This window comes from Chelonus insularis, unplaced genomic scaffold (genome assembly GCF_013357705.1).
Source record: "Chelonus insularis isolate UGA/USDA-ARS -01 unplaced genomic scaffold, ASM1335770v1 scaffold_714_pilon, whole genome shotgun sequence".
Taxonomy (NCBI): Eukaryota; Metazoa; Arthropoda; class Insecta; order Hymenoptera; family Braconidae; genus Chelonus; species Chelonus insularis.
In genome coordinates, this window is record NW_023276795.1 from 2,052,265 (window position 1) to 2,067,208 (window position 14,944).

General features: G+C 29.5%; 1 long non-coding RNA gene across 1 annotated transcript in view; it reads left to right on the plus strand.

Moving 5' to 3' along the window:
• Nucleotides 1–7,113, plus strand: part of LOC118073934 (uncharacterized) — a 139,662-nt gene extending 132,549 nt beyond the window's left edge. Inside the window, exon 5 of the long non-coding RNA XR_004691152.1 lies at nucleotides 6,643–7,113. This is a non-coding gene — a long non-coding RNA (uncharacterized lncRNA). The remainder of the gene's footprint in view (nucleotides 1–6,642) is intronic.
• The last annotated feature ends 7,831 nt before the right edge of the window (nucleotides 7,114–14,944 follow it).

Below are 14,944 nucleotides of genomic sequence, written 5' to 3' on the forward strand. Positions count from 1 at the left end.
GGACAGACGCAAAATAATAGTTTTGGGTGAACATATAGGTTTATTCAAATGAGTTGGAAGTCCAGGTGACGTCAATGCAGCATATTTATATGGTACACTACACTGTAATAAAATTTGTCTCTTTTTCTTTTGTTCGTAAATGAGTATCGATCAATGTTAAAGTTAAGTAAAGTTAAAAATTACACTGTTATGTCGTGCAAGTGATGATCCGCTTTACTTAATTCCTTCTTTTCGTGCAAGCTCACCATTTTTCTCGACGATGGAGAAAGAGAGAGAGTCCGACAAACGCCTTAATGTTTTGGATGATGTATTGTTAGGTAATGTGAGCGACGCCTTGACCGCCCCATCAACCAATGTCGTGTACAAGTAGCTTGCTGAGGCATAAAGTGGCGTGATACTATTTTAGATATGAATCAAATTTGCGCATGTTATCGTACTGACATAATTATTATCAAATAAAGACAATCGTAATATATTATCAGGTGAATAAAGATACATCCTTATGTCCATGAATATTGAACGGTAATTTAAAATTATTTTATTTCCCAGGTGGAATAAATTTAATGAATTCGTCCAAGTTACTGCGTGTAGTACTTTGAATAATTATCGAACGCCGACAGGTTCAAAGTTCCAGTATAGTGGGTTCTGCTTTGCATACTCAGCTATGTCTACTGACTTCTGACTACTCTGAAACAACCGCGAATTTCGGACAGTTCATACAAGTTGCTGAGTATAACGGAACGTCCATGTTTTCAATATTATAATTAACAAGCTTGTCGATACATTTACTCTATGATATATAATAAATATTAGAAGAGAAATTAATGGACGTTTCGGTTAGTTAGAACAAATGATTTGTTTCTCGTTATGAACTACTAGTTTTGCTACATTCGCACTGTTTCAAACTGCTAGAGCTTAATATCCACTGGATTGGAACTCTAGTTAATAAATTGGACTAAATATTTTGCAACTAATATGCTTGAAAGTGTGAATTGAAAGTTCTCATCATGTATCGGTTTTATTTATATGTTTATTATTAATAGATTGATCTTCAAAATTTCGATGATATCGGAATTTATTTGAAATACCATTAAAGACTTGCGAAAAATTGTTCTTTTTAAATCTAAAAATATGAATACACAATAGTCGATTCTAGATATTTATCGAAAAAAAAATTTTTTAAAATATTAAACGATTTTTTATTATCATTTTTAGATAATGGCCATCATAGTTTGGTAGAAACGATATCATGTGTCAATCGAAAAATGTCTGTAGACACGTAAAAATAATTTTTTTTTAATTAACATGCAAACAAAAAATTCGATTACTTGTAAATATTTTTTTATTGCCACTGCAATAATATAGTTGGTATAAAAAATGCTTTTGCAGTAAAATTTATCTGATAGAACTATAGTCTATCTATAGTCATATACAAATTTTATTTATAGAATTTTTTAAATATTTATTTTACATTTTTATTTGCAATTATTTATCAAAAAAAATATATGCATATTTTATTGATTTATATCTTAAATATTTCTACTGAAAAATTTGCCTTATAATAATGGCAAGTTTACTGACACAATATTTGTAATAACATACACTATCACGCCCTTCAAATGAATACAGTATTTCTCTGAACAGCAAGATGTTATAAAGTAAAGTTAAATTACCACTCATATAATCTAAAGGTGCTAAAAACATCAGGCCAGGATAAAGGCTAATAATTAACTTGACACATTTTATCAATGTATAATACTGTTTCTCAAACTAAAACTTTATCTAAAGTAGAAAGTTTATTGAGAATGCTTTAAAATATCAAGTTTATAGTAAGATTAATCAATTGACTCTAAAATAAATATATATAAACGTGAAAATTTAATTTAAAAAGTTTCTCAATAGTTTTATAAGAAGACAATCTAGCAGTTGAATATTTTAGAAAAGGAAACCATTTGATTCTTTTTTAACTAATGAAGCTTTAATCGATTTTCAAGATTAAATTGACTTACAGGGCGATGAACTTGGTTGTGTTAATTCTTATACAAATAGTATTATTAGCTTATCAATAAAGTGGAATTCAAACATTCATCAGTAGCTGCTGCTTTGTTATACACGGATCTGAAATAATATTTATATTCATTAATTATTTAATCTCTCATCTATATGTACATGAACGTTCGATATTCGAATCGAAGATATTGGTGCACGTATTCAGTCGTTAAACGATTAGTTACTTTGAGATAATATGATAATGGCCAGATTAAATTTCACAGTACGCTCACAAGGATTATCCACCGAATGGGATGTAACACTCTCAGTCTAATTAGTTTTTCTTAATTGGCATCTGCAAGTAATTGGAAATTGTAAACCAACCCAACGTAATTTTACGTATTCATGAAATAAACTGCTGTTTGATTTTGAATCAATACTTTTATATTCAACATTGGAATATTCTTTTTTTTTTAATATCCAACATGTGGTGGCGAAAATATAATTATTTTCTCTGGTAAAGATATTCAAACCCGTATAGAAAAATGGTTAAAAGATGGAAATGTGCATAACTTCTATTCTAATAAAGCTACGGGGTTGATCGAGGGCTCAAATAAAAGATCTCGACGAAAGATATAAAATCGATATAATTAAAATCATTTTTGAAGTATAATTGATGCTAAAATTGAAACAAGTTCCCGTTTTACCCCATTTTAGGGGTGAAATAATTAATTTTTCATAAGTTTGACCCGATTCCGCATTTCTACGCATTAAGACGAAGAGAATGAGTGGTCAAACTTGAAATCGACAACTTGATTTTTTCCGACCCCAAAAAAAATGGCAAGTGGTACCCCTTCCAGTTTTTTTCGCCCAAAAATAAAGTAACTCCGATTTCGGATGATTGAGGGCTCATTCGCTTCTTCTCACGTTGTAGAAATCGGGAATCGGGCACAGCCCGAAAATCGCTTGAACACCCTCAAACAGGGTAAGACTGGATACAAATAAATTAATAATCGTCATCCCTTGACTTAAAAACCCTTATAACCCATGAAACGGACGGTCCAATGGGCGTTTTGAGGACGTTTTTGAAAGCTTAGAATTCTGAGCTATCTAAATATGACAATAAATTTTATAGAAAAAGTTTCTTTACCCTAAATAGACAAATGGGAAAAAATCACATTTTTGTGGGAGTTTTCCAACTATTTTCGCAATTTTTAAGGTGAAATAAATTTTTTAATGAAAAAACATTTTTTATGGATATATAGCTTTAGCTTAGATTTCTGAAGTTTGCAAAACAGCCCTTTAAAAATCATTATTCGATGGACTTGTAGAGTTATTGAGGTTAAAAAAGTTTCAAGACAGATGATTTTGTTGGACCATCAACTGACTTTAAACCTCCATAACTCTCATACAAGTCATCGAATAATGATTTTTAAGGGCTGCTCTGAAACTTCAGAATCTAAGCTAAAGATATATATCCAAAAAAAATGTTAAAAAAAAATTGATTTCACCTAAAAATTGCGAAAATAGTTGGAAAACTCCCACAAAAATGTGATTTTTTCCCCATTTTGTCTATTTTAAGGGTGAAAGAAATTTTTTTCTATAAATTTATGGATATTGTTAGATAGCTCAGATTCTAAGCTTTCAAAAACGTCCCTAAAAACGCTCATTGGACTGTCCGTTCATGGATTATAAGGGTTTAAAGTCAAGGGGATGATTATTATTAATTTGTATCCAGTCTTACCCCTGTTTGAGGGTGTTAAAGTGGATTTTTTCGGGCTGTGTCCCGATTCCGCATTTCTACGCATCAAGACGAAGAGAATAAGCCCTCAATCATCGAAATCGGAGTACCTTTATTTTTTGGCCTAAAAAAATGGAAAGGGGTACCACTTGCCATTTTTTAGGGTCGAAAAATCAAAGTTGTCCGATTTTCATGTTTGACCACTCATTCTCTTCGTCTTAATGCGTAGAAATGCGGAATCGGGTCAAACTTATAAAAAATTAATTATTTCATTAAAAAAAAAAAAGTTTTGTTTCCTGAACGTTCCCCACAGTCTCTCGAGGGGTTCTAAAATTTTTTTATACGGGAAATAATTAAATTCTGATCATAAAAATGGATTCTCCATTTATTCATGTTCTCATCTGAATGAGTACAAGTGCTTCTTTCTGGACTATCAAATAATTCACTTGATGATTAGATAATTAATAATTACGTCTTCATGTGAGTAAAAAAAAATTGATTTATATTGACAGTCAAGTATCAATTGCTCTTTGCTTATTACTTTTATTATCTATAAAACAAACCAAGCTTCATCATATCAAGTTTATCAATTAATTCTGAAATAAATATTCATTCTATTATTTTTTAGTCTTAAAACATTTCTGGACTGTAATGTGAAATAATATTTGCTGTCAATAATTTTCCAAATGGATTTTCAATAACGATAAAAATGTTATTAAAATCTCTAAAAAATAATTCATCTTATTTATTGATTTTAAAATGCCATCATTTGGCGATTAGAGAATGTAGTTTTTTATATAAATCAATCAAGTTGCTGGTAAATTAGAATTTAGTTTATCTCAAATAAATTTCCAACTATGAATTATTGGTTTGTAATATCGACGATTGATTGATTTGAAAAGTTACGTGGCGCCAGTCAACTCGGTACTTGCACGAAAAGCTCAATCTGGAAGCAGTGATTTAAAGTCTGTTTCTTTTAGTTTCCAGTTTTTACTCATAATTTCACCCACGATTCATGTGGCATTTCAAATGACAAAATACCAGGGTTATGGAATGCTTGTTCTGTCTCTCTATCGTACGCATCATTCACTATTTACGTAATGCATTGTTCTCCATAAATTTATTGTGGAGCACGATTGACGTTGGCATGTAGACGACGTGTCATGGTGTATCATATAACTAGAGAATTTGAGCTGTCAAGATTTTTTTTGCTTGGCTATTATACCAATTTGTTTAACTACGTGACTAGAGTAAATGCTAGTTTTTGTCGATTGTTTTTTTTTCCACCACTTTTTTTGTAGGGAAATTTAATTTTCTTGTAATTCACATCTAGACATTTATTGCTGCATGTAATCAGTTTGATGATAAATAGATAAACTCGAAAATAAACAAGTCTATACAAAAACATTGTTGAAGCAATTTTTTTTCTGAGCTTTTTTATTCTTTTTTTGTTGGGTTGTAAGAACCAAAATTAACACTTTCAAATTTGTTTTGTAAAAAAACAAGATATTTTTCTCTCTAAGGTGCTACTATAAAAGTTTAATCGATGCCATTAATGTAAAGTACTGGACATAAAGCACACTCTTTAGTATTCAACAAAATTGATAGCTGTCAAGTAAAAAATAATTATTACTCTTTGTGCGAGTTAAGCTTAAGAATGAGATTTAAAATTATTTATAACAAAAAAAGATGCACTCCTTCTCTATTCTTTTCTAATATTTTTTACAACATATGATTTACTGATTAATTTATTTACAAAATAAATAAAAAAACAATCAATTAAAAATCAAATAAAATTTTTAATTAAGCTTCAAAAATAAACATAATTGCAAAATTCAAAAAATCCAACTGTACTTGAAAGAAAAAAAACAGGATATTTCCATTTATATTTTTCTGATGCTTCAAGTGACACTTTTCCATATTTCATTATAATTCTTCTAAAAAAGTTGAACAAAAAGTTTGATTATTTTCTTAAATTTTGAATAAAAAAATAGTCATAAAACAAAGTTGATTAAAGATGAGTTAATTCATTAACTACATATAAATTTATTTACTTAAATTAGTTTTAACAGATGAATTTGTCAACTGCACATGAACATAATTTTCCATGATGCATATGTTCTTTATTTACGGTACTAAAATAAAGAATTACCACGTAGTACGCGGATGAGTAACAAAAAACTCACCAGGCAGTTTACCGCTAAACGTGTTGAGCTTTTTCATGAGTACAAATTCTATGCAATAGCTACTGAGTGCAGGCGCATGTTTTTTAGACGAAGTATCATCCCGTAAATTACCCAGAGCTTATGTTCAGTAAAAAAGAAACAAAAAATCATCATACCCAACTTTTATCACGGTGCACGTTTCACGACCTCATATTATGAATACACGTTAACATTAGTAATTTTTAATTTGTTATAAATTACCTTCATTTATCCTGCTTCTATTTTACTGGAATTTTATTAAAAAATTTCCTACCATTTAATTTACCACTATTAATACGTTATACAAATATTTTTCAACGAAAAAATGTTTTTAAGATGAAAAAGACTTACAATACTTCGAATGATGAACTTTTATTTTATTTGCATTGTAACTTTTAATTGAAATTTATTCATCAACCGAATAATTCCATAAATAATATTCTGAACCGAGTTTAATAAATATTTCAGTTTTTAACACAGGATTATTTATCAGTATTTACGTAAACGAACAAAACAAAAAATAAAACAAAAAAATTATAGAGGATTATAAAGGATTAAGACATAAAACATTCTTTTTTCACCTCTAAACTATCGTTTATAACGGCAAAAATTAAACACCCATGGCCTTATTATATACAGGTAGAATGTACGAGAACAGTGATGTTAAGTAGTTAAAACAATCTTACACTTTTTTCTCTTATGTTTTAGCTCGTTATTTCTGGAGAAAAAAGCATTGTAACCTCTTGTTGCTATGGATATATCGTAAGTATGGATATAGAGTGAAACAGAGAGTACAAAAGAGGCCGAAGAAAGTTCATAAATTTGTACAAGCAAGAGTATACATGGAAGTAGCCGTCTAAAATGCATTAACTAGGAAGCTTGAGCTGCAAAATACAGAACACGTAATGGCGTGCGGTTTCAACATGGATATTTACCTCCAGTGAGGTGGCACATTTTACATAAATTTTAACCTACATATGTGAGAATCTAGAAGGTTTATATCACTCTTTTTAATTTTTCTCTTCTTTACATTCTATTTCATCTGATGAATATACTCATTCAATTTTTTCAAATTTTTTTCATCCTCTTATTCAACCCTCTTCTTTACTCTTCGTGCTTTTTGTAAATCAGTAATCGGACAATTAAGCGTTCATGGAGGCCAAATTACTGCATCTGCAAATCTCAATATTTTTTAGAAAGTCATTTGGAGAGAATTTTTGCATAAAAAAAAGTATTTGTGTTTAATGTGAGCACATCGTTAATTGAATATTTTTAAAAATAAAAAAGCCTTCAAAAGGGTGAAAAACGACATTTCAAATAAATTTACTGATTTTACACGCTCTTGCTTCCCCACTTTCATTAATTTTTTTCAGTTTAATTGCTTCAATTTGGCGAACGTGTGACAGAAAACGGACAGAATGCTCGAATAGTGGAAACGTGATAAAAGTGGTTTCTCTTCTTCAACACCTTCATCACCACCTTTGCGTTTGTCTTTATTTTGTTTCACTGTGACGCTTTGTCAACGTTTTGTGTCCTATTTTGTTCTCTCAAATCCTTTGTCTATTGAACGATTTATGCAATTTTATGCCATTACTATTACCATAATGAAATTTCTTCTCATTTCCATAATTTTCTCCGAAAGTAATTTTACCTACTTTATATGATGGATATGACGACCAAATAACTAGTGGATATGTATCTTTTTTTAAATGAAATACAGAATTGTTATTAGTAATAAAATTTAATTTTGTGCAATATTTGTGTATAAATTTATTTCAAAGCTGTGCATTCGGGAAAATTAATGTCCAACTGATACTCCAGCCTGTGTTCCAAGAGCTAACGGTCAGTTGTCAAAATACCAAATTATTGCGTATCTGTAAGTCATAGAAATATTTCATATTTACTGTGCGCACACGTGGTTAGCATTGCAGTCAGGTATACGAGTATGATTTCAATTTATTGACTTGGCAAGTGTTTCCCTCGTAATTTGGATCAGCCAACAATCATTCGATGAAATTTATCAACATGGTACACACAGAATATTATATTCATTTCTCATGTATTTTGAAAATATAATAATTGATCGAGATATCCAAAAACTCTATCCTCATTTTATATTAATTCAATATTGTCTATAAATATTGACATCTAAACGCAAATACTTTTGATCTATAATTGTCAACAAAAATATTATATCATAGACAACGTGGAACTCATCAAAAAAATTTTGTTTCTGTTTATTGATAATAAAAAATAATACAAAGTACAAATGAGTAATAGAAACATTGGTTTTATCCTTATTTTCATTCAGAAGAGAAATATATTTTTCCAAAAAAATAAAGTTAGTAGATTAAAGACTTGAAATTGAAGTTTAAAAATTGCAGTTTCATTTCAACTTTTCCTTTAATGAGAAGTACTCTGTTAGATTTGAATATTCTAACCACCCGACAAATAATCAGGATTTTGAATTTATTTTTAATAACAAAAGTAAATAAATGTATGAGAATTTAAATAACTCGTATTTGCATTACATTAGTTGTTGAGTAAATGAGAATATTTTTTTTCGAGCTTAACATTATTTTATGTATGTCTATATATATTTATCTAAAAAGTCAAGATAATTTTATGAGGAACCAGTGGAATATCTGTGTTTTCACATTGCTATGTAAACACCATCTGGAATTCTAGAGAGTTGAAAAGTCGACACTTGACATTCCGTGATTCCGACAAATGTAAGAGCAAGTGGAACCGAGTTGCATTTGAGATGGCTTAGAATACCATTTTTAGGATTTCCATGGATTTCTTTCCTAACTGGATGAGCCATTGCCAATAGCTAGACATATATTCATGTATACGTATAGAAAGAAGAATGAAGGTAGTATTAAAGAAACGAAAAGTATCGTGCATCGTGAGAGATGAATACTATTTGAATGTTACAGCATTTGGTTTATCAATGTGAATAAAGTCTACTTTCATCGAATTTGAGTCAACTAGTTTTCCTATCTTCTCTACCCCATTCGTTTACCAATATACTATTCCTATCTGAATGCTGCCATGTACATCATGTCTATTTAATTCATGTTTCTTCAAGATAAACTTTTTAAATTAGAATTAAAAACATTTATCAATATTATTAATTTTTTTTTTGCTTTTATTATCACAGATATATTACTTCCCGAATCAAATTTTTTTTTTAAACATTTCAAATGCAATTAATTTCATGTAAAAGGGTTTTAAAATTTTTTATCATGACTTATAATCAATTTAATGTCGATTTTTAAATGTATATCATTTTTTATACAATTAAAATACTTTTTTGATAGTTTAAAAGCATTTGAATTTTTATTTTACATTTTAACAAAAAATAAAATAATCAAATGATTCATTATTATTATTTAAATATTTAAATTAGCTAGTGAAAGTCTTTCGTTCATTTAACATACCAATACATGAAAAGCTTGATTCAAATTGTCATAAATTGATACTTTCAAAATTTAATCAACAAATATTTCCAATATAAAAAATATCATTTATTTTTATAAAATAAAAATTTAATCTACTGTTTTATTGACATGGTATGAGAAGGGGAAAAATGAAAGGAAAATATGTCAACAATAAAGATAATTGATAAATCAATGAATATGGATAATTGATTTTATGAGCATCTCATTTAAACTTCCTTAATTCTTATTAAACATGCTTCGCATTTCTGCTTTCCTCAAGATTACATGTTGGTATTTGTGAAATTATACATGACTGAATTAACGTGGTTGGTTGAGTTCTGTATAGTGCAATTGAGTTAAAGCGCGACGATGCATGTATTGTGCATGACTAGTTACGAACAACAACAGAATGAATGAAAATAAGCTCTAAATTTAGATAGCTAATGTCCCTGAAAATCACAATAAACAGATTTCTTAAACAAAAAACAACCCATTCACCATAAACAACATTGAAAAAAAAAAAAAACTAAAGACTTTAATTAATCGTCGACCTCTTGAGAGATAATCTAATTATTTCGTACTGAGAAGCATAAAATTAGACAAAATTCATGATTTACTAATTAAATGACAGTTAATTAAGTAATCAACTGATGAGAGTCTACAACAGCGTTATAGAATACAAGCTATTGTTTAAGTAATAATAAGAGATGTTTATTATTTATGATGAAACAAAGAAAATAATTTATTGAATCTTCAATAAAAGAGAATTAAGAACGATTAGAATAATTCGACGAATAAGGATTACATACATGTTTGAACATAAAGCAGTCATAGTATGACGGTGGATAAGCGGATATAAGAACATGAATAGGTTTATAAAAATGCTAGAACAACGACCCCCCGACCCAGTTCAAATGCATAATAATAATACATTTCCAAATGAATCAATACATAATTTGTATCGAAATTGAATAGAACTTGGATTTTCATCTCTATTATTGTTGAGCTTGAAAAAAAAGAATTAAAAATGATATCATTTTAATATGCAAATGTTTTCGATGTTGATACACATATTGGATCCAAGAAATTCAATATAACTTATATATATATATATTTCAATGATTATCTCATGCTTTAAGTTTTTGGCTATCGTTTTGTATATAATAAAGAAACCTCGTAGAGTAATCAAATCGATCGATGCTTCTCATTAATCTCGTAGAAACTTCGAATCTACGAATTATTCGGGCATACCGCCAATCCCTCTTTTGCAGTACTCGTCTCACAAGGAAGACGACTCCCATTTCGGAAGCGGAAACGACCAAACTGCGCAACTATTTCGATTCAAGACGCGCTGGCAAGATTATTGAGGTAACCACAACATACCGATGGCTTCAACTTGTAAAGGAGGTTCTGAAATTGCTTATATTTTGATGGTGAAACGTTTAGGAACAATCATTTTCTAATGACTACCAGTTTCGTCTTTGCTCTGTTATAGAAATAATTTAACCATCAACGAGATGAAGGCTGTAACATGATTATTAGAAAGAAAAATTGTTTCCTTAGGATTTTTTTTCTTCATTGTTTGTTTCTTCAACAAAAAAAGAAAAACAATAGAGTATTGAAAAACTCAATTATGATGATAACAAAAACTTTCTTCAAACTTATTAAGTAATAATGAATATGGTGTTAAACATTAACAAAGTTTGTAATGAATCCCCAGTCTTCAATTAACGTACCATCAAGCTTAGAAGTTTGGTAAATGAATCATATATTAAGCAATCGATTTCTTCGTTTCCAATAAGTCTGTTTTTTATGTTTATTGATAACTTCATTTTCATCGATGAACTGTTGACTCATTCTCACATTAAATTTTTCACTCCATCAAATAAAATTATTTTTATTAACTTTTATTTCAAAAAAAAAAATAAATATCTCTTATTTTATTCAGTGGAATTATTTTTATTGTTATGTAAATAATGTTGTATTAAAGAATAAATCCGTATTTATAAAAATTGTTTGATGTGTCAGAAAATACATGACGAACTTATAATTTATGTATTAAAACGAGGGAAAAACATTCGATATATTCCATAAAAAATGCAAAACATAATAATCTAGATGCACAACACATTCTCGTATAAAGAAATTTCGTACCTCAAAAGTTCTCCGAAGGTTCCGTAGTGAGGAAGTTCCTCGACGTTCCCGTCGTGAGACTATGGGGAACGTTTGAGGAACAAAATTTTTTTTTTTTTTTGTAAATTTTTCCTCTTCACTTCAACCGTACGTTAAATATTTTCTACTTGCAAAAACAATGTATATAATGAGATTAATGAAATAATGATATATGGGGGAAAAATGGTAAAAGATAAAAATGTGCATAACTTCTATTCTAATAAAGCTACGGGGTTGATAGAGGACTCAAATAGAGGATCTCGACGAAAGCTATAAAGTCGATATAATGAAAATTATTTTTGGAGCATAATTGATGCTAAAATTGATACAAGTTCCCGTTTTACCCCATTTTAGGGGTGAAATAATTAATTTTTCATAAGTTTGACCCGATTCCGCATTTCTACGCATTAAGACGAAGAGAATGAGTGGTCAAACTTGAAAATCGGACAACTTTGATTTTTCGACCCCAAAAAATGGCAAGTGGTACCCCTTTCCATTTTTTTAGGCCAAAAAATAAAGGTACTCCGATTTTGATGATTGAAAGCTCATTCTCTTCGTCTTGATGCGTAGAAATGCGGAATCGGAGCACAGCCCGAAAAAATTTACTTAAACACCCTCAAACATATGAGAGTTATGGAGGTTCAAAGTCACGTGATGGTCCAAAAATCATCTGTTCTTGAACTTCAAACCTCCATAACTCTCATACAAGTCATCGAATAATGATTTTTAAGGGCTGTTTTGAAACTTCAAAATCTAAGCTAGAGATATATATCCATAAAAAATGTTTAAAAAATTTATTTTACTCTCAAAATTGCCAAAATAGTTGGAAAACTCCCAAAAAAATGTGATTTTTTTTTATATTATAGCGATTTTAAGGGTAAAAGAAATTTTTTTCTATAAATTTATGGATATTGTTAGATAGCTCAGATTCTAAGCTTTCAAAAACGTCCCTAAAAACGCTCATTGGACCGTCCGTTCATGGATTATAAGGGTTTAAAGTCAAGGGGATGATTATTATTAATTTATATCCAGTTTTACCCCTGTTTGAGGGTGTTTAAGTGAATTTTTTCGGGCTGTGCTCCGATTCCGCATTTCTACGCATCAAGACGAAGAGAATGAGCTCTCAATCATCAAAATCGGAGTACCTTTATTTTTTGGCCTAAAAAATAAAGTCGAAAAATCAAAGTTGTCCGATTTTCAAGTTTGACCACTCATTCTCTTCGTCTTAATGCGTAGAAATGCGGAATTGGGTCAAACTTATGAAAAATTAATTATTTCACCCCTAAAATGGGGTAAAACGGGAACTTGTATCAATTTTAGCATCAATTATGCTCCAAAAATAATTTTCATTATATCGACTTTATAGCTTTCGTCGAGATCCTCTATTTGAGTCCTCGATCAACCCCGTAGCTTTATTAGAATAGAAGTTATGCACATTTTCATCTTTTACCATTTTTCCCCCATATATCATTATTTCATTAATCTCATTATATACATTGTTTTTGCAAGTAGAAAATATTTAACGTACGTTTGGAGTAAAGAGGAAAAATTTACAAAAAAAAAAAAAAATTTTGTTCCTCAAACGTTCCCCATAGTCTCACGACGGGAACGTCGAGGAACTTCCTCACTACGGAACCTTCGGAGAACTTTTGAGGTACGAAATTTCTTCATACGAGAATGTATTTCGTGTTAATAAATATTGTTTTCATTAAGTAGTACATTAAACAAATAAAAAAATTTTTTACACATGATAATTATAGATAAATCCAATAAAATAATCTTTTAATCTTCTTACTTAATAATTACAAATAATCAATACTATTTAATAGAAATAAAAAAAAATTAAAATGTGTTTATTAATCCTCCAAGTAGATTATTTCAGGATAACAAAAATACATATATTTATACAAAAAGAATAAAAAATAATTTATTATCTTTCATGAAAACAACGAATAGATGCATCGATCAACTGGAAGTCATTTTTATCATCCTCGAACATTGCCTATTTATTCAACATGCGTTCCAAGTCCATGCAACGTAGCACAAAGTATCTGATATTTCATCCTGACTACCTCGGATGCAACCCCTATGAGACCAATAACCATTCGGACTTATTCTTTTTGTCCTCTGAATTCAGCCGCAGGCTTATCGGGATGTGCTGGCACCTTTAGCTCCCCTTAGGAGGATTCAAGTTGCTTCCTATCCGACCCTGCATTGTCCCATGAGGATTTCCGAGTCAAGATACCGCGTAATCTTATAGGTAATTGACGAAGAACGTTTTATGGGTTTTCAATCGTTTCTGTGATACTTAACATAACGATAAAACACTCGACTTAGTAACTAAAAAGAGTATATTTTATTTTTTTTTAATATTTACGACGAAGAAATATTTTATTTAACTGAGTTATTCATGATGATAAATATGATTTGTGATATTATTAATGCATCAAATGTCTGACAATTGGCAAATATACATATTCTAGACTTCATTGAAACTCGAGAAATTACTGCATAGTGAACAATTTACCAAATACCTCGTGATATGAATAATTCACTTCCACAATTTCTGATGAGGACGGATTATTACTCTTCCTTCCTAAATTCGATTGTTAGAAGTTTTGAATTAACTTAATAAGCTGTGTACGTTGCGTTAAATACTTCTGAGAATATTATCATTTATTACATTTGTGCTTTAATAAATTAATATCAGACTGAAATATAATAAGAGAGTATAATCTTCTTAAATCTTTTTATACTTATTGACTTAGCATGCTGAGGCTTTTCGTAACTACTTTCTACACTTTCATTTAAACAGTTGAACGAAATAAAAAATAATGTAATTATTTTAATGCCTTTATTACGTGTTCTCTATTACATTAGACAAAATTAATCTCTTATACTGATTTTTTGGAATTTTTCCCTTCCATGCTCCTAACCACATATGAGTATAAAATCTCTCTGTAAACCGACACGATCTCTTTAATTGTATTAATACACTCGAGACTAGACCCTGATTTTTTTTCAAGTCTGCGCATCTCGCTTCGCACCACCGCACACTTCCTACCCTCGGTGAAAGCTTTGAAAGTTCTCTTAGCCATGGCAATTAGTATGTAAAGTCTAATATATACCTGTTCTTTTAACTCTAATGAACTGGGTACTTATAAATTTACTATCCATAATTTTGTAATGTAATTCGCACGTTAAACTTTGCTTTTTGAAGCCATTTTTATTTACATATTTTTCAATTACTTTTTTTTTACGTTCCATGAATATTAGATCATCAAAAAAAAAGAGCTCATGAAAGTGTAAATATTTTTTAAAAAATTAATTCAGTTGAAGCAATTTATCTACAATAAAATGTAAAAAAGCAGTTAATATTGTTAATAAAACTTTTA